This window comes from Bidens hawaiensis, unplaced genomic scaffold (assembly GCF_021521415.1).
Source record: "Bidens hawaiensis isolate Kalapana, Puna unplaced genomic scaffold, B.hawaiensis_p1.1 tig00010570_1, whole genome shotgun sequence".
In the NCBI taxonomy this organism is placed as follows: domain Eukaryota; kingdom Viridiplantae; phylum Streptophyta; class Magnoliopsida; order Asterales; family Asteraceae; genus Bidens; species Bidens hawaiensis.
The window spans coordinates 611,613-638,149 of NW_027491808.1; positions in this window are offsets into that span (position 1 = coordinate 611,613).

Genomic DNA, 26,537 nt, shown 5'->3' on the forward strand with positions numbered 1-26,537 from the left:
AATACTTTATAAATAAACAATGCAACGAATAAGAAATAATATAACATAAATGAACCTTTAGACCTGAAAAAAAAATAAAAAACACATATTAGTTAAAGATTTTGTAATAATAATTGAAATCTAAGTTTACAAATATATACCAACTTTAAACTGTATCACATTAAGTTTTCGAAAATCTCTTTATAAACAGCTTTATTTAATTTTTTTAAATGTTCCTAATTGTTCTAAAGAACGTTTTTTCTTTTATAGTGTTTTTTATAAATAATTTTCAGAGATATCTATATTTTAATAGCATTTTTCATGTCATTTCTTAATAAATAGATAAATAAAATTAAAGAACATTCGGTTTGATCACCATTCACCGGCTCTTCTTATTTCCTCAAGAGTAAATTAAATCATTGACAAGGTGGTTATTAACTATAATAAATAGACTAAATCATGGAGTTAATTGCATTAATTTGAATAAGTAGAATTAATTGAATTAAATTGGAATGCTTATTTTAATTTAGTGGATTAAAAACAATTATGAATATGTGGAAATTATTGATATGGAAATGTGATTACATAGAATCTTATGTGGATAGGCTAGAATAAGGACATGTGGAGAGAATCATCTTCCTTTAATATATTAGTAAGATGTTCCTAATAGTTCTAAATAACGTTCTTTTCCTTTTTCGTTTAGAGTGTTTTTTATAAATAATTTTCAGAGATATCTATATTTTTATAGCATTTTTCATGTCATTTCTTAATAAATAAAACTTAAAGAAACATTCGGTTTGATCACCATTCACCGGCTCTTCTTCTTTCCTCAAGAGTAAATTAAATCATTGACAAGATGGTTATTAATTGGAATAAATAGATTTAATCATGGAGTTAATTGCATTAATTTGAATAAATAGATTTAATTGCAAAATTAATTGAATTAAATTGGAATGCTTATTTTAATTTAGTGGATTAAAAACAATTATGAATATGTGGAAATTATTGATATGGAAATGTGATTACATGGAATCCTATGTGGATAGGCTAGAATAAGGACATGTGGAGAGAATCATCTTCCTTAAATATATTAGTAACATATAGTGTTACTTTAGTGATCATACTGGAAGCACTAATTAGCATAGAACTATAATTTTGAACAAAAAGCAATTCTGGGTCAAACAGACCCATCACCCACAGGTAGCAATTTCAACCAGTTTTACTATCAAATAGACTTTATTATAGCGCATACCTTAAAATTATATAAACGCTTGAATGAAAACAACGCTCTATCTTTATTCCTCCACTTTGCAACGGCCAATGACAATACAGACTTACATGAACTGTCCGGTATGAACTGTTATACACGTTCGCCTTTTATCCTCAAACTGTCATCTTTAGTAATAATCTGAGAAGTTGAGATTTGCTTGTAATCATGGACAAAAGATATATAATAGGGTAAGGTGTGGTTGGAAGTTCGGTTATCAATTTGCAAAGAAAATATTTTTAATGAAAACTTTTGCTGCTCCAAACTCTGAACTAAATCAATCACCATGTTCCTTGCACAAGCAAAGAGCAACTCCTACAAAGTGGGAAAGTTCATAATTATTGTAAAATACTAAAATGGTTAAACTACCCTGCGTTTGTAGCAAATTTTCAATTAATGGTACATGTGGTTGAGAACTCATAACAGAAATCCCAAAAAAGGGAATTGAAACTGATAATCTTTCTTCGTAAAGAAAAGAACTTTCCTGCCTTTGATCAAATTTTGTTTTGTCATTTAGCTGAGGAAAAATTAGGCTTTTTATATCATCAAAACTATGATGACTTGAATCAATGACACTGAGAATCTGTATGATGGTAAAAATATCAATTAGACAAAAGTACAATGTTACGAAAAATATTTGCATCAGAAATGCAAAAACTATATATACCTTTAAACTCCTTCAGCATGGACAAATATTAACAGTCTTCTTTCAGGCTTCTACACAATATCACAAAAGATAGATGAGTTACAATGATTATAAAAGTAATTCATGATGATACCAATTTATAGAGTGGTGTCCACTGCAAGATAGGCGAGTTACAAGATAGACATGTTCGGTTAGAAGTAACTACTAAAAAAATTTAAAACCGTTCTATATATATTGAATTATTTATAAGATGTCATTTAATTTATTTAAAATAACATTTCAATTAACTTGATTTGTAGGAGAACATGGTAGAAAAATTAACTTGATTTGTAGGAGAACATGGTAGAGAACCACAACTAATAGCGGTTTAGGTTTAGTACACAATTAAATTTTTTGGTCACATATTTGAAAGCTAATAATATTTACTTGATTGTGTAATTATATAATAATAACAGCAAATAGCATAACTCCTTATATGTTTTAATAAACAATCATATGTAATTTACTTAAACTCTAAAAAAACATAATTGAATTAAATGAGATTCAATGGGATTTTGTCAATGTATAAACTTCAGATGTAACAAAAGCTTTACGGTTAAGAGATAAGATTCATATTCAACATAAGTATAACTAAATTTTTACCTCACGTGATTTGTTTATGAAAAGTGAATATAGCAATACCTAAACCCTGTTTATATTTCATATATGAAGACGCGTTCCTCCTCATTGTTGCAACAAACTGCTCTCATGTTGCAAACTCAAAGGTGATTTGACCGAAACCACTCAATTAATTAGAAAAGAAAAAACATAAGCAAAATAGTGTTATTGAACTTCTTTTGTGTTGTGCTACCATACCATAGCATTCACAGACTCCTTCAAATTAAATTAATAGACATGACCATTAGGACTTTGAATACAGAGCCTTGAAACTTGATTAGCTTCTCTCCTTGTTGGATTGATTGAAGCAGAAAGCCTTAATCTATCACCGCACCGGCATTTCTTCGGTCTCTAAAACATTATTCATTAATTAATTCATCACAAACTATATTCAATCGATTGGGGATATCGAATTCACTCTATGTATGTGCTAAGATCTAAATAGTGTGGAACTGCAGGAGGAGCAAGTGAACAAACATGGGAAGGGGAGGAGTGATAATGGAAGAGGAAGATGCAATCACGTAGAAAAACTGTTTTTTAATCCTTATCAAACGGTCAATATTCAATCTTGGTTCTTATCAGACGGTTAATATTCAATTCAATCTTGGATGTTCTTATCAGACGGCCAATATTCAATCTTGCATTTTTATCCAACGGTCAGTTTTGATTCACACTCTATGGTAACCTATTAGTATAATTTAAACAAGTAGTCTTAATTAGATTTAGATGAGTCTATGTTTCAACCAAAAGCCCTACTTAGATGAGTTCAATTAAATTGTAGCAAGATGTCTTAACTATCCATTATTCCTACATAATCATAGATTACACATAGTCATTAGGGCGGACGGATGTCGGTACCCTCCCAACACTCAATCATCGGTGTACACCTCATTTGTGCGACTTGAATCCCGAGCTACCTGAATCCCGAGCTACCTGAATCCCTGTGTCGTCTTCCAGTATGTTATAAACTGTTTTAAAAGACTTGAATGAAAACTGTGAACATATAAGGTTACTTCTCTATTAGAGTGAGATTTCCCTTTAACAAAGATCAGCCGCATTGCCATTATGAATTATTTTCGGCTAATGAGTAGTAGTTGGAATTATTAAATAAAACTAGGAAGTTGTCCAAGAACGGTGAGCTGACAATGTCTAATTGGCCAAACGAACAATTCATAAGAATCCCAACAAGTGATTATAAGAGCGCCAAACACCTCCCAATATATTATCGGTGGTGGTGTTGCTTCCTTGACTTAAAGATCTAAAATTGGTAATAACAGCGGCAGAAGAAGATTGAGTTGTGGTAGTATCCGGGTGGTAAAAACAGAATGTATCACTGACTTTGATGCCCACATTAGAAACAATAAAAATCCATTAGACTCCCTGCACAAAGATATGCAAAGGTTGCCTATGGTAACTTGCGAACTATGATAAGTTGACTTCTAAGGTATAAATGATGATATATGTAATCGCTAAAAGAGAATGATGATATTATGAAACAAGAAAAAAACACTCTTATCCAAACCAAAATCCATGGAATGCAAGAGACGTCATACATCCGACATGTTCTTGATAATGAAGCATTTTCTTTTTTCTTTTTCTTTTTACCTGAATGGCTATAAGTTATAAGTTGGTGAAAATAAGCAATCCCAAACACCCCCTTAAATGGGAAAGGGTGATAGTGGATAAACAAAATGGAGGTCTCGGTATCATTTCATTACGTGACATAAATCTTAGTCTCCTTGCTAAGTGGCGGTGGAAGTTCAAAACCTATCAGGAAAATTTGTGGAGACGAGTTTGTCACTGGTATACAATTCAATGTATCCGATTCCAAGTATATCGATTAACGGGCGCATGTAATAATATTGGGAAAATTGGCGAGTTGTATGTTAACAGAAATGTGCCAATGACTGAAGTTATAAAAGGATTGGTGATGACATTCTATTTTGGTTAGATACTTAGGTCGTGGATACGCCACTCGATCGAGGTTTCCCGTTTTGTTCAAGCTAGAAAGGTATAAAGGGTGTACGATACTGGGAAAAACGTTTAGGGGTCTTCCTTTTTTGAAATCCAAGGATTTTGGGAGTGTTAGACTTAATTCCAGGATTGATTCTCAGGCCGGACAAGGATGAATGGAGATAGAACTTGGAAACTGATGGGTCTTTCATTACTAAATCATGCAGATCAACGCTGGAGATGAGCAAACCAGTATGAATAGGTTTTTGTGTTGGATTGGTGCAACTGGGTACCTCTCATGGTAAACTCTTATTTAGTTGGGAATGGAAATGGGTTAAATACAAAGTTCGGCTCTACAAATGCGCGCTGCTCTAGAAACAATCAATATATGCCCATTATATGTGTGAAGATGTACTCGGATTGGTGGATCATATCCTAATATCTTGCTACATGGATCGGTGGATCATATCCTAAGTGGCCTGGGTAATACGGCAAATTATAGGTACTTGGTGTCGCATTCCACCGGTATATAGAGGGATAGAGATCTCCTAAACGAACACAATATTATAAGAGCCAAGCCAAGAATGAAGAGAGTTATACAGTCCAATATCCTTACGGCCTCTTGGTGATAAGGAAGGCAAGAAACGAAACTCTTCAACATGACAGGGGTCTCAGTGAACACGATAAAGGAAGGCCTCAAACATTTATCGTTCCTATGGATAAAGAACCAAGGGAAAAAAAATTTGGTTAAAATGGTACGATTGGTGCAAGTTCTCCTTTTTGATTAATGTATCTAGATGGTATGAGTGTAGTAGTTGAATTGCAATATTACTTACTGGAATAGCTACTGGCTACTCCCATTTAATTTTATAATAATATATGCCTGGCCATTAAAAAAAACACACACACACAATAATTAACATTAACATATGGTATATTGCAATCCAACTACCAATTTTATCAACGACAAACTTTGAAATTCTTGGATGTTTATATACCAAAACCAAAATTGGTATGAGATAAGCGGTGCTAAGATCGAGACGTGTTGCCAAAGCTTCTTGAAGTGAACGCAAAAAATGAGAGGTATAACGAGCATCACGGTCAGAGATAATAGTCAATGGTAAACCGTGTCGGCACACGATTTCTCGAACATAGATTTGAGCAAGCTGCTCGACAGAATACTTCTCGCGGATCGGAATGAAATGAGTAGATTTGGTCAAACGATTGATGATCACCCAAATGCTATTGTTGCCCTTTTGGGTGTTGGGTAATTTAGTGATAAAGTCCATAGCAATGTCTTCCCATTTCCAAATGGGAATCGGTGGTTGCTCGAGTAGACCAAAAGGTCTTTGATGTTCGGCTTTAACTTTTGAGCAAGTAAGACATTTAGATACGAATAACGCTACGTCCTTTTTCATACCCGGCCACCAAAAGGTAGCACGAAGATCGAAATACATCTTATCCGCACCGGGATGAACGGAATACCGCGAATTGTGAGCTTCGTCGAGTATACAAGTACGAAGGTCATCGCGATTTGGAACCCACAAACGATTGAGAAAGTACAAAAGACCATCGGGTTTGGTTTCGAGTTGAAGTTCGGCTCCACATGACATTTCGTCGTACATGTTACCTTCTTCAATTGAGGTACGTTGAGCTTGGAAGATTCGAATTTGAAGATCGGTTTGAACGACAACGCTTAGAAGCAGAACGGATTTAACATTAACCTTTCGACTTAGGGCGTCGGCGACAACATTCGCTTTACCGGGATGGTAACGAATTTCGCAATCGTAATCACTAAGTAATTCGGCCCATCGTCGTTGTCTCATATTGAGATCTTTTTGGTCAAAAATGCGTTGAAGGCTTTTATGATCGGTAAAAACCACACATTTTGTACCATAAAGGTAATGTCTCCAGATTTTGAGAGCGAAAACAACGACACCAAGTTCGAGATCATGAGTCGTGTAGTTCTTCTCGTTGACCTTAAGTTGCCTTGATGCGTAAGTGATGACTTAACTTCGTTGCATGTGGACACAACCAAGACCTTGATGAGAGGCATCGCAAAATACCACGAAATCATCGTTTCCATCGGGAAGGGTTAAAATGGGAGCATTGCAAAGCATGTCCTTGAGAGTACAAAAGGTTTTTTCTTGCTTCGAACCCCAATCAAATGGTTTTCCTTTATGAGTGAGGGAGGTAAGAGGCAAAGAGATCTTGGAAAAGTCTCGAATGAAACATCGATAATATTCGGCTAAACCGAGGAAGGAACGAATTTCCGTGGGAGTCGTTGGAGTTTTCCAATCCTTAACGGCCTCAATTTTAGCGGGATCAACATGAATACCTTTGTTGTTTACGATATGTCTCAAAAATTGAACTTGCTCGAGCCAAAATTCGCATTTGGAGAACTTGGCATAAAGTCGTTCGTTTCTAAGAAGTTCGAGAATGGAACACAAATGATGCTCATGTTCGGCTTTGGATTTGGAAAAGATGAGAATGTCATCAATAAAGACAATAACGAATTTATCGAGGAATGGTTTGCAAACGCGGTTCATGAGGTCCATAAACACCGCGGGTGCATTTGTTAACCCGAAGGGCATAACCAAAAATTCGAAATGTCCATATCGAGTACGGAAAGCGGTTTTTGGAATGTCTTCTTTGCGAACACGCAATTGATGATAACGTGATCGAATATCGATTTTGGAGAAGCAAGTTGCGCCTTGAAGTTGGTTGAATAGGTCGTCGATTTGTGGCAAGGGATAACGATTTTTTATGGTGAGTTTGTTAAGTTCCCTATAATCGATGCACATACGAAACGAACTATCATTCTTTTTCACGAAGAGAACATGAGCGCCCCAAGGAGAAAAGCTAGGACGAATGAAACCTTTATTGGAAAGTTCTTCGAGTTGGTTCAATAATTCTTGCATTTCTAACGGGGCTAAACAGTAAGGAGCCTTGGCCACGGGCATCGCGCCGGGCACAAGATCGATTCGAAATTCAATCGAACGAACGGGTGGAAGACCGGTGACATCGTCGGGAAAGACATCGAGGAAATCACGAACAATAGAAATATCTTGGATTTTCCTTTCCTTTTTGTCTGTTGTCGCCAAGGGAGCTAGGAGCGGAGCATACTTTTGGCGTAAGTATTTTTGCGATTGAGAGCACGACATGAGATTAAGCCTTCTCGAAGTAGCTTTTTCGAAGACCTTAAGGATTTTACCATTGACAAGCGGAATGCGAATGAATTTATCGAAGCAAACAACTTCGGCACGGTGCAAAGATAACCAATCCATGCCTGCTATGACATCGAAACTTCCCATTTGCATCAGGATGAGATTGATGGAGAATTTATGGTTAGCAAGAACGAGAGTACAATCACGGACGACGGAATTTATGGTGATGGAGTTCCCATTGGCGACTTCAACAGAAAACGACCAGGAAAGCTTGGTTCGAGACACGGCAATTTTCAACTCAAATTTCAAAAAATTAAACTTCTATTGGCACCCGTATCAAATAAAATGGAGGCCAAATGTTGGTTCACTAAAAACATACCGTTCACAACATCGTTTGCCCCTTGAGCTTGATTAACATTCATCATGAAAGCTCGTCCTTGATTGCCTTGGTTGACGTGAGGTGCTTGCGGTGGTGGAGGAGGTGGTGCTTGTATGGCTTGGATGGGTTGGATGAGTGGTGCATTGTGTTGGGAAAGTTGAGGCTGGTAGGTTTGAACTTGGTAAGCTTGAGTTTGGTAGTAAGGTGCGGTTATGGTTTGGTTAGCAAGGATGAGGCGAGGACAATTGTTGAGGAAATGGTTAGGGTCACCGCAATTGTAGCAAGCTCGGGATTGTTGAGGTTGGTTTGGTGGGTAGGGTGCATATCGGTGTTGAGTATTTTGGGGAAAAGTTCTTGGTTGGTTTGGTTGGTTAGGTTGGGTTCGTTGTGCGGATCAGCATGCGGTGTTGAGATGACCAAGTCGGTTACAAATGGTACAATGGCGACAAGGCATGTTTGGTGGGTGATGGAGTTGGCAAATGTTGCATAGTGGGGTGGTACCGGTATAGGGTTTTCGGGTTTGGGGTGGAATTTGGGTTTGTGGTTGAGGTTGGGGTTGGGTAACGGCATAGTTTCGGTAGTTGGTTTTGGGTTTCTTGTTGTTGTTGTTATTGTTGTGACGGGAAGAGTTGGAGTAGTTAATGGCTTGTGGTGCGGGTTCAACCTTGGCTTGTGGTGCGGGATCGGGTTTGGCTTTTTTGTTTGGTTTCTTGAGGGTTAGGGTACGCGCTTTCACATGAACTTCCGATAGCGCACCGGCTAGAGTAATGGCATCCTCAAGATTCACGGGTTTGCTACTCATGACTGAGTCCCGGATTTGCATAGGTAAACCCCCAATGTATTTGTCAAGCTCACGCTCAGCCGGGGTAACCAAATGAGGGACGAGAATGTTCAACTCGTGGAAACGGAGTGAGAAAGCGGCGTTATCACCACTATCTTGCTTGAGGTTCCAAAATTCCTCCTCAAGCTTTTGAAGTTCGTGCTTGGGACAAAACTTCTTCATCATGAGTGCCTTGAGGTCGGACCATGGAAGATCCATAGCCGTTTCCGACCCTTGGAGATGCATGACACTACCCCACCATGTTAGAGCAGTTTTTCTAAACATGCTTGAAGCGAAATTTGTCTTTTTCGCTTCGGGGCACTCGCTATATCTAAACACATTCTCCATAGACTCGAACCATTGCAACAAGGTAGTCGCACAGTTCGTACCCCAGAATTCGGTTGGGTTGTCACTAGTAAATTGCTTATATGGGTAGGATACGGGTTTGGGTTCAACGGGTACAACAACGGGTGGAGGAGGTTGGGTAGCTTGGATTTGAGTTACAAGTTCGGGAATCACAGCGGCCATTTGCTTGATGATAAAAGCAGGCATACGTCGGTTGGTGCTCTTGCGCGGTCTTAGTGGAGGCATGCTAAAAGATTATAAAGAAATGGAATAAGTTTTAGGTAAAAAAGAAATGGATATGAGAGTGTATAAAATAAGAATAAGGTGAAGTTAAATTTTCTTTTTGATTGTGAATCCTAGAGTTAGTGAGGAGTAGATGTTAGTGTTAGATAACATATAAATCTTTGTATATAAACAACAAACTGGAAACAATCGTAAATGATTTTGAGATTTTGAGGGGTTAAAGCTTAAAAATTTGAGATTTTGAGGTTTATAGAGTTGGAAAATCGTACATGAACCACCATGATTTGATATTCCAACTCAAAAAAAAATTATAAAACACAACGTTGGAGTCTAAACATGTGCACGAATCACCGCAATTTTTTTTTCATGTTTTCGACTCAAATAACGATAATAACACCATAAATCGGGATACAACGTCATGTCAAAGCACTAGTTCACGAATCACCGTAGTTCTATTGTTTTGACACCGAAAAATTAGGATGGCGACCGGAACGCTCGCATTCGACTACTTAAAGTATTGACATGTATAACACGGTTTGTGGCCTAGAAAATGAGCACTATAATCCCACCATTCCAGGTAAGTAAATCACCTTCGATTCTTGGAATCTTTTTGTCAAATGGTCGTTTTATAATGTCTCGTTTCCTATGAGGGCTACGAACCCGATATAAACGCAACCTTTAAGGGATTATAAACAACAGGATCCAAGTTAATCTTGTAATCTATAAAACACAATGAAAATCTACTTTTTGCGTTTTAAGGTAGGATACCTTGGAAATACTATGAAAGTGTGTGTATGTGAACATTTGGGATATTGGTGAATTTTAAACAAGTTTATAAATAATATGCGATATGAACAATCAAAATAGAGTAAACACGTATGAGCACACGTATAGGACCCTAAGTATAACAATACTAGGTCGTTACGTCTAACCACCTATCCTATTGTCAGGGCTCTGATACCAATCTGTCACACCCCGACCAAAGGCGGCGGAACATGCCGAGGTGTAACGATTGTCCATAAGAACATGACACTAATTAAAGTGACAGTATTTAATAAACTCATTTCATTTCACAACATCGAAAATGTCACATAACAATTATCCATAAAATAACCATAAACAAGATATCACAAAATATGGCAAATTTGATATTGTTCTTTTTTTACTAATATCCTAAGGTCTTTGATGTCATTTTCTTCACAATCATAAATCAACCAAGATGCAAACCTGCAACATTTCATAAAATAAAGTTTGTCAGCACAAAGGTTGGTGAGCAATTCATAAGTTTAATCATATTAGTATATAATAAAAATAGCCACAAAACTTGCATACGAAACGATAAATAAAAGTGGTAATTTGGATAAATAGATATCGCTAAACACATTAGCGACACATAGCTATAAGGGGATGCCAAATAGTCTAGGATTTTATAGTTATCGTTAATTGCATTACGTTAACGACACTTTGCTATAAGGGGATGCCAAATAGTCTAGGATTTTATAATTCCACCAACCAAAAACGATAAACACATAGGCATATAAGCATAAAACACCAAATCGAGCAATTATTTAGGTAAAGTATACAACTACGTTTGTGGTTTAAGATTCAAATATAAAGCATTTTGTTGAATAAGTATGAAATGTCACCCCCAAAATAAAAGATGGAAAATGGGGTATGAAGTACTCACCTTCAAGTGGTAAACTTGAAAGATGATAATTTGGAGATTTGTCGGAACGACGAGTTTAACGCACAATGCCTAAAAAGAAAAGAAGTCTTGAATTTAGAAAGGTTGTCTTGAAGGTCTTTAAACAAAATAAATGTTGAGAAATGTAAATAATTAAAGTTCAAGGTTTAAAATGTAACTATTTAAGAATTTATAATAATAACCCTTTAAAAATGTAAGTTTGCTCGAAACCGGGTTAAAGTATCTAACCTTAATATTTACTCAACCTATGTTAAGTAATAAGGTGGGTAAAATGCAAGAATGCAAATCCCTTTGGAATAAAGATACTAAAACGGTTTTTTTTATCGAGTGTTCGGGTTGTCGGTTTGGGTCTTGATAATTGGTCAAAGCCAAAGTCAACTTTCCAAAATATTGAATGTTATGAGATAACTCAATAAAATTTAATAAGACTTAACCAAGTATGTAGTTCCATTGTTTTAGAACTAACAACGCACGTTAAGCGAGTGTTAGGTTTTGTCGGTCCAAACTTTGTTATGAGATCAAGTTGGATCCAACATTTCCAAGTACTTAAGAAATATTTAAAAATCAATTTGTAACTATTTTTAAAGAAATATACAAGTCTTGATGGCTAAAAAAAACACACTTGTGTGTCTTAAGCGAGTAAGAATCGGTTTGGTTTCCACATGTCCAAACACTAAAGAACTTGTATAATAATGTACAAATAAAAAAAATACTTTAAGTTTTACAACCAAAAGTTAACAATTAAGTCTTTAAACAAAAGTTCGGTTTTCGGTTCGGATCGTGTTTCGGGTTAAGACCGAGGTAAGATTCTACAAACCCATAACCATAGAATTTGTAAAAATGATTTTAGAAACTTAGATCTAACAATAAGTATGTTTATACAATTTTTTAACAAAACTAGTAACAAAGTCCGGTTTACGGTTTAGAGCTATTTACGGTTAAACCGAAGCATAGACTCTTAAAAACCCATAACCATGGAACTTGTAAACATAACCAACAAACTAAAATAAGCAAGATTGATATGTATGAACAAGTTATATAGATGTATATATATCAAGGACACGAAGTCCTCCATGAAGCCTTGCCTTATGAGGTCTGAAACCTCACCGACCGGAATCGGAGAAATAACTACCAAAGGTAAACAAGGGGTGTATATTGTATATATGTTGCACAACCATAAACAAGTATTAATAAGGCTACATAAACTAATTAAGATGAAAGACTAAAAACCTTCAAGAACATTTAAGAAGATAACCTTTAATCTTTGATGTTTGAGAGAGTTTTTTTTTTTGGAGTTGTAGCAAGGGAAAATGAAGAGGAAAGGTGGTGTATATATAGGGTAATGTCGGTGGTCAAATATGGGTGTGAGACACAAGAGTTTTCATGCAAAATGGATCAAGACAAAAACACAAAACAACAAAATAATAATAATAATAAAAAAAATAAATAAATAAAAATAAAAATAAAGATAGGATGTTTTCAAGACCCAATAAGTGTGAAACAATATTGTAACATAAATCCATCATTTTGATTATAACATAAGCTTCGGTTTACAAATCGGGTCGGTTTACATAATAAACGAATACAAAAACGAATACAAACAAGACCCGAAATTGACGAGTGTCACATTAACGGTTCGGATTTCGGTTGGTTGGTTTGTCAAGAGAACTTGGATGTGGTACTGATGTGGGATAAACCTGTGAAAACGGAACCAGCGGGTTTGGAATATTTTGGTAATGAAAGCAAGGAGGTGATTACTCTTGTTTGACGAGGAGCGTTGCTTTCAGTATCATGGAGACCACAGTGTGTGGCATGAACGGGGCTCTGTCAAAAGCATGTATGGATTCATCTATGAGTAAAGTATTCCTGTTGTGTGTGCTGGTGGCGACATAAGTGGAAAAAAAAAGGTCAGCGGCAAGTCATGTGAACTATTGCTCAATTGGATGATCTTTCGGTTAGGGTTTGCGTTAACTGATTGTGTGTACGGTCATAGAACCCTTGGTACCGCTTGTTTTCATGAAAGCTCTATTATTGTTATAATCGTTTGTATTTTAGTTGGTCTGGAACTGTGATCGTTACTTCTTGTTCATTTGGAACTGTGAAGTTTTTATCTTGTTCAGTGGTGATCAGTGGTACAACATTTGAGATGACCCGGATCTTGTGCTGGGTGAAGACGTTTGCCAGGGAAGTATAATTGGGGATTCATATTATGGAGTGTTGGTTTGGCATTGGTTGGGATAACAGGGACAGTGGGAGCTGAGCATAGTTGACTTGTGGGGATACATGAAGGTTTGGGCATTCTTTAGAGTCGATGTCCAAAGATAGGAAATTCTGCTTACGAGAATGTGTCAGGGATGATGCATTGGAACTCAGTGGAAGGCAGTGGAGACTCTTGGTTCGAGATTCTGGTATACTTCATTTCATGTTTCCCACTGTTGTGAAGTATTGGTGAATCTTATGATTGAAGACTTTGGGAAGGTACATGTTTATGTATCGCCGGAAGGAGTGAACCAACTTCCAAGTAGTAAAGTCTTGGCTTGCTTAATCAGGTAGAGCTAAGTGGATTAATTTTATAAGCATGAATCCTGGAGCCACAGGGATGTCAGCTTGAGCGTATTCGGAGGTTTAAATCTGGACGGGAATTTTGTAACAGTGGGAGCGCGGGTGGTGTTTTGGCACTGTTAAAATGTGGCGTTCGGTTTTGAGGCCGGGAATCCGAATGGTAAAATCTCTCATGGGTGCTTGTAGTTTTTGGAGAGTGTTATTTTCTCTGGAACTCTCTGGAGCCGGTAGTGCAAATCAGTGGGAGCTGGTTGAGGTTGAAGATGAGTCATTGGCGGGTTTTGTCATGACTAGGTCTATAATGATCGGATTGAAGCTTCTGGGAGTTTCAATGGGCCTTTCGGGTAACTGATGCAAGGGCCGCTGCAACTAAGTGAATTGGTTGAAATCTTAGCTTGTTCCTAGGGAACTGAAGGTTTGGAGAACTTCGGCTGTTGAAGTTTTAGCTTGTTCTTGGAACTGGAAGCTTGGAGGATTTCTGTCATTAAAGATTACTGGAGTTACGGGATAACTGGATTGTGTTGTGCTTGGATGGCAGGCCGGAGTTTATCGCAAAGATTTCAAGTGGGAGATTGTTGGGTTTGTGAAGGCTTAGAGATCTTGGGCCTGGTTTTGACCCATGTTAGGTTTCTTGTGGCCCAAGCTGAAAACCCTAATTTGATCCTATATATATCATGTCATGTAAATGTAATCTTTGGTTCTGAGCTAATAAAGAGAAACCCTAGTTGCAGCCCGTTGACGTAGGCCCCCCACTGGGGTCGAACCACGTTAAAATTCTTGTGTCGTTTATTATTTTCTGTACCGCGTGTTATATCTTTTGTGCTCGTTTGTGTGTGTTGTTATGTTTCCGCGCGCTGCTTTGTTCCTAACAACAAATTCATCAGTCATGACCGTTTCCCCCGTTTCCGTTTCTGGTTCCTAATACATGAATTCACAAACTTATAAAGTTTAAAAAAGCCCGCTACACGCATACATAAAAAAAATTAAAGATTTGTTACCTCATATTGAATTGAAAGTGGGATTGTTGTGACTTTCATCCTCGGTATAAATCCAACAATCAACATGACTACACCAGGATCATAAATACTCTTGCAGTTAACCTGCATATTATTCGATTCGTTACACCAAAGAATAATAAAGTGGACGGAAATAAAGATTGTAAAAACCTCTGCAATTTCATCAGAAAATGCATCTCTTGCGATTACTCCCTCTGCAGAATTAATAACGATAGGAACTTGGGAGCCTAGTGCTTCAGTAATCTGCAAATCATTCACGAAATGCATATAGATATGGATTACTGTGCACAATCATCAATTATTAAGTTTCAATAACATACGAGGTTGTGAGCCTCTTCCATAACTTCCACGTCGTCGTCGTCCAAACAGTATGAACCACCAACCAAAGCAATGGCAAAATGAGGACGAATAGGCTCAGATAGTACTTTATTCACCACTCCTTCAACAGCAATCTGATCAATTAATTAGGCATGCATACAAATGAAAATAGATCGATCGAATAATAGGCGGAGACGAGCTTGGGGCGAGAAAGAACGTGTTCGCAAACGGCGTTCCAAGAGCGGTTAACGCAAGCGGCGTAGGCGAAAGAGATTGCCGGAAGTCCTACTCATGATGTTATGAAGAACGTCAGCATTGATGACATCAATAGGTGCAGCAGTTGCCATTCCGCCAGCCCTGATGAAATGTCTGCGGAGCACATTACGGTAATAGATACGACATGACACGTTCACACACAAGAAAGCCACGTGTCTGTTGGCATACTACTTCAGTACTCCCTTCTTGGTATCACTTAAAAGCTAAAATTCTCATCAACAATCTGATTACGCAAAGCAAATGAAGTCGTTGTACTTCATTGTCGAAAACATCTATTAAGGATTGTGGTTGCGATGGGCAATACAAGCGAGCGTTGGGTTTGATAAACGATTTACTAATGTAAATGGAAGATGTTTATTTGTTTGAACTATTAATAAACCATTCAAGTTGCTAGATAGCGTATCTTCTTTCAAATTATCAAGTTGAATCCGAAAGTTCTGTTTCTCACCTAAAGGTTCGGTTTAGTTATCCCTATTTGGTCCCTTTTTTTTTCCAATTTGAGACACCATCCCACCACCACCCACGGTTTCCAATCCGAACTGGCAGAGAGATAGGAGACGAGACGCCTCCCAAGTAGAGAGAGATAACAAAGACGCAGCCGCTGCCATAGATGGCTGGTAACGGTCATTCGTCGGCCAAAGCCGATGAAACCACTGCTGGGAGCCGCTGGAAACAACTACCTTTCTCAGTTTCTCTCTCTAGAATCACACTCAAAGAACACAATTGTGGTTGCTATGATACAAATGATATAGTGCAGAGAAAGAGAGGGAAAATAGTGGACTGTGCGGTCCAATAGCAACCATGGTACAAATGAGAAAGCAAGCTTTACAACTGATGATGATGATGATGATGATGATGATGATGCATTAGGATAAGAAAACACATGTATCTAAAGAGAGACGTAAATGCGGAAAACAAAGCGAAAGGAAGAAACAAACATCACTGCATGATTTACAACCTTTTGATGCCTATGTCCCCCGATATTGTATATTTATAAATTAACTAGATGGTATATATCTTGTTTAAACATGTGTGCGTATACAGTGAGTAAAACCGAACTTCAGTTTAAAACTTATTAGCAAGTCTTTCGAACTTTAGATAAAGAGTGGCTCGTGTGACGAGTTAAACTTAAGCTCTTGTAAGTAAAATTAGTCGAGTGTAATTTAGCTTGTTTACGCACGTCTTGGTTATAATTAAAATTGGATTATAATTAAAATTGGATCGACTGGTGTCGTTCCCCTTTATTTTTATTTGTATGGTGATTGTAACATTTTGCTAAGGACATTACTACTATCTTTTTATTATGAATTTGTCCTTGTTATGAAAACAAAATGCAATGAATATAAATGGCAGCTGTTTTGAAGGGGGTAAAAAATGACATCTGAATTTAGTAGCATTGTTTTTGACCAATTAAATGCTGGAATCTTTATAATGAAGGGTGGGTAGGGGGTGACAAATTGCACATGGGATGCATTCAAGGACAATTTCATTTTTACTCTTGACATGACATGACAAGTTTTTTTTTTTCATCTGTAAACTGTATGTTGATATTGTTCTTGCATAACAAAATTCATTCCTACATATTGTTAACATATTGTAGTGATAGATTTATCTTGCATAACAATTTCATTGTTCTTGCATAACAAAGTACTCATGATAATCATATAAGCAGTATTGAGAGTCAACTCATGCTATGAGGTTAGAGCAACTTCATATCATCTTTTGAACTTATCTTGTTGAGGTCTAAATACATGCAAATGAAACTTTAAGCGGCATTATACTATACTAATCCTTTCAAGCTAGATCCGCTTATGGCATATCATACATGTTTTTAAGAATGTTCATTCTGGTTAACATATATGTGTATGTAAAGATTCGTCAATTCATGTAAGAATAATTGATGAATAACTAGTCATGATTCAATGATGCAAGGGTGTGCATTTTGTTAAACCATCTAGATACTTGTCAAATTTTATACATATTATACTTAAAAATATCATATACACCCTTTGTCAATTATTAAAATATCATATTTACATTTTTATTAAGAAACGTTCATAATTTGCTCCTATACCCATTTTAAAACTTTAAATTTTATTTGGACACTATGGTGAGTTTCCTAAAGGTTTTTAGCAAGTATTTTAGTTTTAGCCTGTACTTAGAAGACATAGTGGCCTACAAAAGAAAACATTTAAAGTTGAGACTCTATATACAGTTATAACTTATAAGTTTATAACAACAATTAACAAACTTGAGAGTTGAGACTATGTAAACTTTACGTACTCAAGTGTGGGTGATTGAGCTATGAACTTTCACCTTGATGTGTTAAAAGCATAATGAATTAAATTTAATTGCTCACATATTCTTCGATCGACAGTCATTGTCGTCACACGTATCACCATTCATCGTCACTTAACCATTGATTGTCACCCTTCACCACCATACGTTATGATATCTTTTCATTTTTAAGAACATGAGCATAGAAATAAATAATTCCAGAAAAATGAAAACCCAAGATAATAAAGTAGATAAAGTTTTTCCACACCACACCCTTATTGATATTCTTATTTCTTTTGGCCTTAGAAATTACATAAGTTGTCCCCATACCATCAAAGTTTGTGAAACTTGTATACTTAGCCTATGTGTTGTGGAGGGCTATAAAATGGGGGCGTTTTTCGATACGTGACGCCACGTCAGTAGGTGGGCGATTTTCATTTTAGGGGTGTAGTGGTTTATTAATTATTATTATTAACATATACACAACACATGCAGACGACAAATCCATCCCCCCCCCCCCCCCCCGGCCGCTTCACAAATTTGTCACCCCACTACGGTTCCCCTTACAACTTTTGAAAGTAAAGTTAAACTCCAAGTAAAATCTTTTGTACAACTTTAGTCCCCTTTCTTGGTTCTTAACATTTGCATGTTAAAAATGCCACTTAAGAAGTTCAGATTTAATATTATTGTTTGGTAATTCTAGCTATTAGTTGCAATTTATGTAGTGCTAAGTCTAATAAATCATAATCTAGGGGCATTGGTGAAACAATGTTTTGCATGAAATAAAAATCCGGCAATCTATAATTCTATATCCCAAGGGATTAAAGTTGGCATAGATGGAAAGATGAGTTGTATTGGTGATCAGATTTCAAGACATGTGTTTCCGTTTGGTTAGTCTCAGTCTTGGATGAGTGTTTTTTGGAGAAGAGAAAATGATGGTGATAACATAATTAAGGCAAGGAAGGCTTAAATTCAGTAATCTTGATATAAATTAAGTATTTGAAAGCCAAATAATCCATCAACAAGCAAGAAAGAATATTCACGAGTCATTCTACACTCTAATTATTTTTAAGTTTTGTGATTTATGGAAGTCATGATGATTTATGAAAGAGAATTTGTAAACCTTAAAACTAATTGAGTTGTTATTGGTATTACTAAATGTTTTATGTTGATAGAAGTATAACTCTTAAAACTTCATAGCTGGTGATGCATCATATAAATGCATGTTCGCAATGACAAAATGTCACTAATGATCTAAAGAGATCATCTACTTAAATTATCATTGTAAGGGATGAAGATTAAACCCACAAAACAATAAAGAGATTTGGAAAATAAATTACCTAGAGGATATGTTGGTTCATATTTTGTGATGACGATCTTGGGAGTTGGTGTGAATCTACTTGCGATTCTTGTGTTTATACTCACTTGGCCGGGTTGATATCATACTGTTTACGTATACTTTCAGGCAAAGTATCATAAAGTCGGAGGTTATTAGTCATCTGGTCTTGGATGATGAATCGAATTATTCGGATGCATCTTTCTACATGACAGATGCTAACATATTTTGGCAAAACTTAATTGAACTTTTAATATTAGTGAACACCATAAACTTTTTTTGTGTTAGGTGTGAAGTTAAATACATGTAAGAACCAAAACAATGACAAGAATTGCACTCTAATTTAATCCATCTCCAAAGGGCAATTGTTACTAATAAATGCTTGAATCATCATATATATAGTAACCTAATTGGTGAAACTACATTTACTGCACAAAGTACAAATATTCAATGCATGGAGTAACATATAAATGTAGTAATAACAAAGAGAATATGGGAATGGTCCATACTCCATATCCATGTGACACTCCCATGAGGAACTTTGAGGACATTTGTTGCTTGCTTTCAAGTTTCTACTATAACAACTAACAAGGGAGTTATGTTGATATTTTTGCAATTTATGCTTTGAACACTTGTACCTTCATGAAGAAACACTAACTGACCCCGGGCAGATTACAGATAATCTGGGGGTTAAATAGATGTTTCCCACGAGGGGTTAGATCCGGCAAAGATGGTTCTTCAGATGACCTGCAAAACAGACACCGTGAGCTCGTCACTGAGAAGGGGGGGTACCTCATTGTGACCACCCTCTGGCGTGAGAATCAGACTAGATTGCTCTTGAATATGTGTATATTAAGAGAAATGACTAGAGCAGATATGATGGTATGAGATGAGATGATAATACTGTTCCAAGGTGTTGGAGTATTTATAGCCGAAGGTAGGTTTCCAAGAAGGTACAGCCGGCTGAATAGTATTCCTGTTCTGCCAACTGTGGGCTACGCACATGCCATGCTAGGGGTTGGTGGGTAGGCAGCGGCTGATAGTGACCAGGCCGGCTGTGTACTATTCCTGTTCCACCAACTGCAGGCTATGCACGTCCTCCGACAGGTTGGTGAGTAGGCAGCGGCTGATAGTGACATACAGTACAAGAGCGTGCTGCTCGTCATACTGTTGTCAGTGAGCTGTCGTATCTTTGGTCAGATCTTTTGTCCATACCTCGTCAGGTACAGTACAAAAGATCCTCCAGTATCGTACGGACTGGCCCATTTGGGCGGGAGTTTTCCCGGCTTTGTGCGGGAGTATTCCTGGCTTGCTCACTCCTTCTTCAGGTGACATTACTGAATTATTTAAGAGTTAAGTGCCTTGTGCGTGTAGCCTTGCTGCGCAGGTAGCCTTCCCTGATGGCTTGTATCCGCAGCTGCGGGAACAGGGGGGTACTTCACCATTGGGAGGCTTTTCCTGCGGGAACAGCTTGCATACTGCGCGTAAGGACGTCACGTCTCTGAGCATGGTGGGTCCTGCGGATCCAGTTGGTTTCTGCGCAGACGTCTCTTCAAGGTGAGTTGCGAGTTTAGCCTTTGCGCAGACGTCCCTGTTGAAGGTGAGTCTTGCGGGTTCAACTGCGCAGACGTCCCTCTTTGAGGTGAGTCTTGCGGGTCCAACTGGGCTCTGCCGGGACCTACCTCTTCAAGTCCCCCCAGTCCAATGTTCTTCTCATGAATTGTTAATAAGTGATGTGAACTTTTGGACTTAAGCAAAGGATTTTGAAAAGGGTTTAGTTTTAAGGTTTTCCATGGGGATTCTTCCCGCGGAAGTCCTAATGTCACGTGCAGAAATTCCCGACTTTTCTGCTTGATCTTTGGGTATGATGCGGGTAGGTCTGTAACCTCCTCGCAAATCAGGAGCGTTGAGTTCCACTTGTATAGATTCTCCATGAGGTTTTGGTAGTTTTGAACATAGTGATCAATTATGTTAAAACAACGAATTCCATCTTGGAGCTTCAAACAATCTAGTTCTCGACGTTCCCGCTATGCGGGGATGTTATTCCCGTTTCCGCAAGCATGGCCCAGAAGATCCTTCTTGGTTTCAATTCCCTGCGGAATGCTAGGTATGTGAAGGGTTTCGCCTTGACACTATACCCGCACTCGTCTTATAGTTACTTTACTTCCAAGGTATTCCTGGCTTCAATTCCCTGCAGGTGCTAAGTATGTGAAGGGTTTTGCCTTGACACTGTACTCGCACCTGTCTTATAGTTACTTGGTTGCCAAGGCAAGGGGTATAGTCCCGCTTACTTTTGAATCTTTTTGAAATTCGAAGAGTTGGTGAAATGATAAGAACAGTCCAAACTGTTGAAACGTCGTCCGACGGTTTCTTCTGACAGTGTCAGGACGTGCAGGAAGTTATGACGACGTGACAGTATATGGTCATTCCAGACGCTTTTTCAGGCGCGTGGGCGCGAGTTTTCGGGCGCGTGGCCGCGAAGTTTACGGCACGTGTCCTGTCAACAGCTGTTGCCAGCTTGCTTTTTCCACGTGTCATAGTTTCATTGCACCAGCGTTTTCCTCTCTCTTCCGCATTAAATTCATCGCATTCATTGCGATGAGTATATAAAGGGAGGAGAGGTTGCATCTCAACTCACAGTTTCACCTCTCTTCTTCTTCTAAACGATTTCCGGCGAATACTCTAACTTTTCTGTCGAGCATTCTCCTGAAATCGTCTTTGTTTACATCCCAAACATGTCTTCTCATGATCCTGAGGTTACTGTCGAGGAGTCCGATGTATACCTCGAGAATCCGTCGTCCACGTCGGACAAGGATGACAAGAGTACTGCTGGCGAGTGCCAGTGTGCTCTTCCGGTCGACCTCTATCAGTACGTCGTCAGGAAGTTCATGCTCAAGCCTTTCGAGCCTGAGTTTCCTGAACCTCATCAGACGGTGTACGATGCCCCCAAGGGCAAGATAGGGGTGTACGCTGCATTCTTCGTCTATGGGAATCTCAGGTTCCCATTGACGAAGTTTGTATACCGTAATCTGGAGAGACACGGTGTGCATCTGACTGAGGTACACCCAATGGCGATCGCCAAGATCCGCCATTTCGAGTGGGTGTGTCTCATTCTGGGTGTGGAGCCCCATGTTGACCGCCTGATGACCTTCTATTCCTAGAGGTGCATCCAGGGGTGGTATACCTTGGTCAATCGGATCAAGGGTTTGAAGATCTGCTACCGAGCGCAGTCTTCGATCTTGGAAGCGGGAGTTCTTCTATATCTCCGCTCGCGTCGTCCCCATAGCGATGACGTTCAAGAACGGGAGAGCTCTCCCGAACCTTCACGCCTCCAACTACCAGGAGGCGGAATGGTTTGCCAAGATTTCCCGGATCCAATCTCCGGTTTACCGCTTTGCGGAGTCCGGGAGGTGATGCTCGGGATGAGCCGGGTGTGGAAAGATGCTAGGGCGGAGACGCCACAGATTCCCATTGTCCTCGAATACGGTTTGAACTCTATCCCTTACGGTATGCTTCATCTTCTTTGCTGATTTAAAGTTTTCTTCTAACAGTTTTTCTTTTGTTTTCAGAGGGAAACGACCTACAATCGCTCCTGCATCCGCGGGAAGCTGGTGGTCCCGTTCGGATGGGTACCCGTGCTCTTGATGAGAACGAGTTGCCCATCTTGGAGCAAACGGTGGATCGGTTTGTGGAGGTCTACCCGCCGGGCCACCCGATCATGAGCGCCACGCGGCCAGGTAAGGAGTTATTTAACCCTCGCCCTGTGAATGCTCAAACCTCTGCTGGAATTCCTCTAATCTTGTCATCTTCTGATGAGGAATCCGCAGATGGTCCTTTCTTGGTGAGGAAGAAGAAGGCTGCTGGCGCGAAGGGCAAGGCGAAGGTTGCCTCTACTGCCGATCCGGTGAATCGGTCTGACTCAGAGACCGAAAGCGAGGAGGTGGCGGGGAACCCTGGTGGTGTTGAGATCACTGCTCCGGAGGTTGAGACGGCTGTCACCTCCGGGCAGCCCAGTACAGCGACGGTGACCGGCGTAAAGAGGCCGGCTCCATCGGGTTCGTCCCCGTCTGTTCGTACCTTCAAGCTCAAGAGGACTCGTAAGTACAAACTTCCTTTACTTTTAACTTCATATCTTTCCGCCATTATACTTATATATCTTGTCTTCGTGTAGGCGTGGATGCTACCGCATTCCAGGGTGGAGCGGGGAGGAGCACCTCCGGACCCATGATGGTAGGTTTGGTCAACCTACCTGAGGCGATGACCCAGGCGGCTGCGCCTGCTTCAGTTGGTTCAGTTGCTCACTCGGTTGAGGCAACTGTTCCAACTGTGACGACGTCTCCGCCGGTTGTCAGTGCCATATTCACTGATTCTTTCACTGAGCCGGCGGTGAGTTTTTCTGTGGTCTCTTCCGCAGCAACGACCGCGGTTGTGAGTTCACCTCTGTTGGTCTCTACCACGGCGGCCTCCGCCATGCCTCCTCCGGCGTCGGCTACTACGGCCGGTCCTTCAGGTATGTCCAGGGTTGGGGCGTCTAGCCAATCTCTGCCTCCTTCCCATCTGCCTAACCTCTTGGATGGATATCCGTTAGGTTTGGGTGATGGGTTTGGCGGCTACAGGCCTGTCGTCGACCCTACAGGTGCGTAGGGTTACTTTGGCCTTTTATTATTATTATTATTATTTTTTTATATATCATCTTTTCCTAATTGCTTTTTGTTTTTGCAGTGTCGGATTCCAATGAAGTGTATGTTCCACGATGGAACATCCGCCGAGGAACAACCCTTCGGACGCCTGTGGAATGCGTCGAGTGGGCGCGCCACGCCGCCCCAAGTGAGGCGCTGGGGGAAGCAATGTCAAGATACCAGGAGGGTAGGCTGACAAATGAGCTCCGGATTCTCCTAGCTCGGATGCAGCCGCGCGTCGAGCTGCTTTGTCGTGAAAACGACAAGTTAAAGGCAGCTCGTATCCAAGAAGTAGCTCAGGCGCGGGCTGTCCGAGAGGAGAACAGGAGGCTCTCCGCTGTTGCTGCGGAGAAGGAGAAGGCCTTCAAGGCCCTCGAGGTTGAAGTTCAGGCCCGTCTCGAGGCCCGTTCCAAGGCTGCCCAAGCTGTTAACGAACAGCTTCGGATGGCTAAGGAAACTGCACGGAACGCAACTGAGAGGGCCACCAAGGCTGAAGCTGTTGCTGAGCCTCTGTAACACCCCGACCGATGGCGGATTATACATCGGGGCGCCACGTATTGTTTCATTACTCGCGACACTATTTGGGTGTCAATATTTAATAAATACATTTCATTGCGCACGCGCAGAACACGACATAAAGTAACATAAATCATATTATAACTCAAAATATTCAAATAACATAAACTTGTCTTGTTACATTTTAAACTAGGTCCAAAAGAAAAGAAAACATCCTATGTGTCCTCAAGCTTCCAGAAACAGCTACAGCAAACCTGAACATGTGTTAAAATAAAACGTCAACACTTGCGTGTCGGTGAGAAATCAAGTTTAATACATATAAATAGATAACAATATCTGCGCGCATCATGTGTATAACTGGTGTTCAACAAGGGTGTAATCAGATTGTGATCAAGCCTTAGATCATAGCTCATAGTTCAATCCGTGCTCCCAATTGAGCACAAAAACAAGAAAACTGTGCAAGTGTAAACAAAAGAGAAATCATAAACGATAGTTCTCCCGTGTTCATCTAATGGATCCATGAAAACTGCGGAATAGGCCGACAAGACGGTTAATGATCCACACATACAAATAAACAGCCAAGTCTACGTCCATAACACATGGGGTTTTGCGCGACAAAAGTTCATAAACAAGTTTAAGACTCAAGTTTGTACGAACACATGAACATCCCAAAACATTAAAAATAAAAAGGGATTAGGTACGAGATTACTCACCTGAAAAAGGTGGGTTGAAAGATAATGCAAGAACCAACTTTTAAACAAGCACAAGTTAACCAATAAATAGAGATTATTGGTTTAATGATTTGTTTTATGCCTTAAATATATGTTAGCATAGTAATATGTATCTTTAACAAATTATTATATATTATATATTACCGGAAATCTGGGCAGGACAAGGGAAAAGACGAAGGCAGAGAGAGGAGGCGGCTGAGGAACAACGGCAGAGGGCAGGGAGAAGAGAGCAGAGAGAGTTTAAGTGTTTGTGTGTGTAGTGTTAAATAACAAGAAAATAGTATTATTTATAGTAAAACCCTAGGGAACACAATCCCTTAAAAAGAGGAAAAGATCAAATCGAATCAAGCAAAAGATATTTAAAAAGCATAAGAAGACAAAAGCAAAAGAAATCAAAAGATATGGCAGCAGCTGCAAGGGATGGAAAAGCTGACAGGTTACAGGTAAAGCATGGGAGGGGTCAGATAAAGGTACTGGTCAAGGCATGGGAAAAGCATATTTCAAAAGATTATGTCAGTCACTTTTTCTGTCAACCAATAGGGTTGGTGCGCATGCTGCGCCGAAAGTGGCTTTTCGGACAGATGTTGGAACTGACCTAAAGAGCTCAAAAGATAAGATAAGATCCCAAAAGAATACAGGCTGACCTAAACAGAAGAAAAGACTTAAGGTCTAGCGCGAGAAGATTCGAGCGCACGCGCGAGGGCGAAGGCAGACAGAGAACAATCCTTAGCGCGCCGCGGGAAAAACTAAAATCCTTAACGCGCCGCGGGAAGAACTACCATTCTTAGCGCGCTGCGAGAAGAACTACAATTCTTAGCGCGTCGCGGGAAGAACTACCGTTCTTAGCGCGCTGCGAGAAGAACTACAATTCTTAGCGCGCCGCGAGAACAGTTCGCCTCGCGTATCGCTATGAACAACTGGTCTTCACGCAGGCTTCCTTGTAAGGAGTCTGGCGCGTGGAGCTGCGCAGAGATCCTTAGGCGGGAAGAACCAAAGGACAAGCAAGGAGTTAAGAGAAAGAGGGTTTCAAGGCGTAAAGGGTTAAGCAGAGGGGCGGGACGGCGACAAGAGAAGAAAAAGAGGCGGGATGGCGACAAGAAAGAGAAAGAGAGGCGGGACGGCGACAAGAAAGAGAAAGAGGCGGGATGGCGACAAGAAAGAGAAAGAGAGGCGGGACGGCGGAGAGAAGAAAGAAAGGGACGGGTCGGCGGAAAAGAAATTATTATTATTAGTAATATATAAAATATATATATAATTTATTTAATGTTAAATTTTACAAAGATTAAATAATCAAATTTTAAATTATAAAAAGAATCGGATTCGAAAACGGGTACCTGGGTCGGGTCGGATCGGGCAGTTGTCACAGCCTCTACGCCTCGAGAATGAGGAACTTAAAGCCAAACTAGAGAGGCTCCAACAGGCTCATGATGCCTTGGCCATGGAAGACGCCAAGAAGCTCCAAGAGATCTTGGACCAGAGGGGCGTGCTTGACCATACTGAGCGTAAGCTAAAGGGCGTCGAAGAGGCTGCGGCTAAAGAAGTGTTGCTTGCCAACCTTAACAAAAGTGAAGCCGAACGCGCCCGTAACCAAGCTCAAGCTGCCCTCCAGGAGGCTCTGGTTACCAAGGAATGGCTTCTACGAGAAGCGTTGTCGCAGGTAAGCTT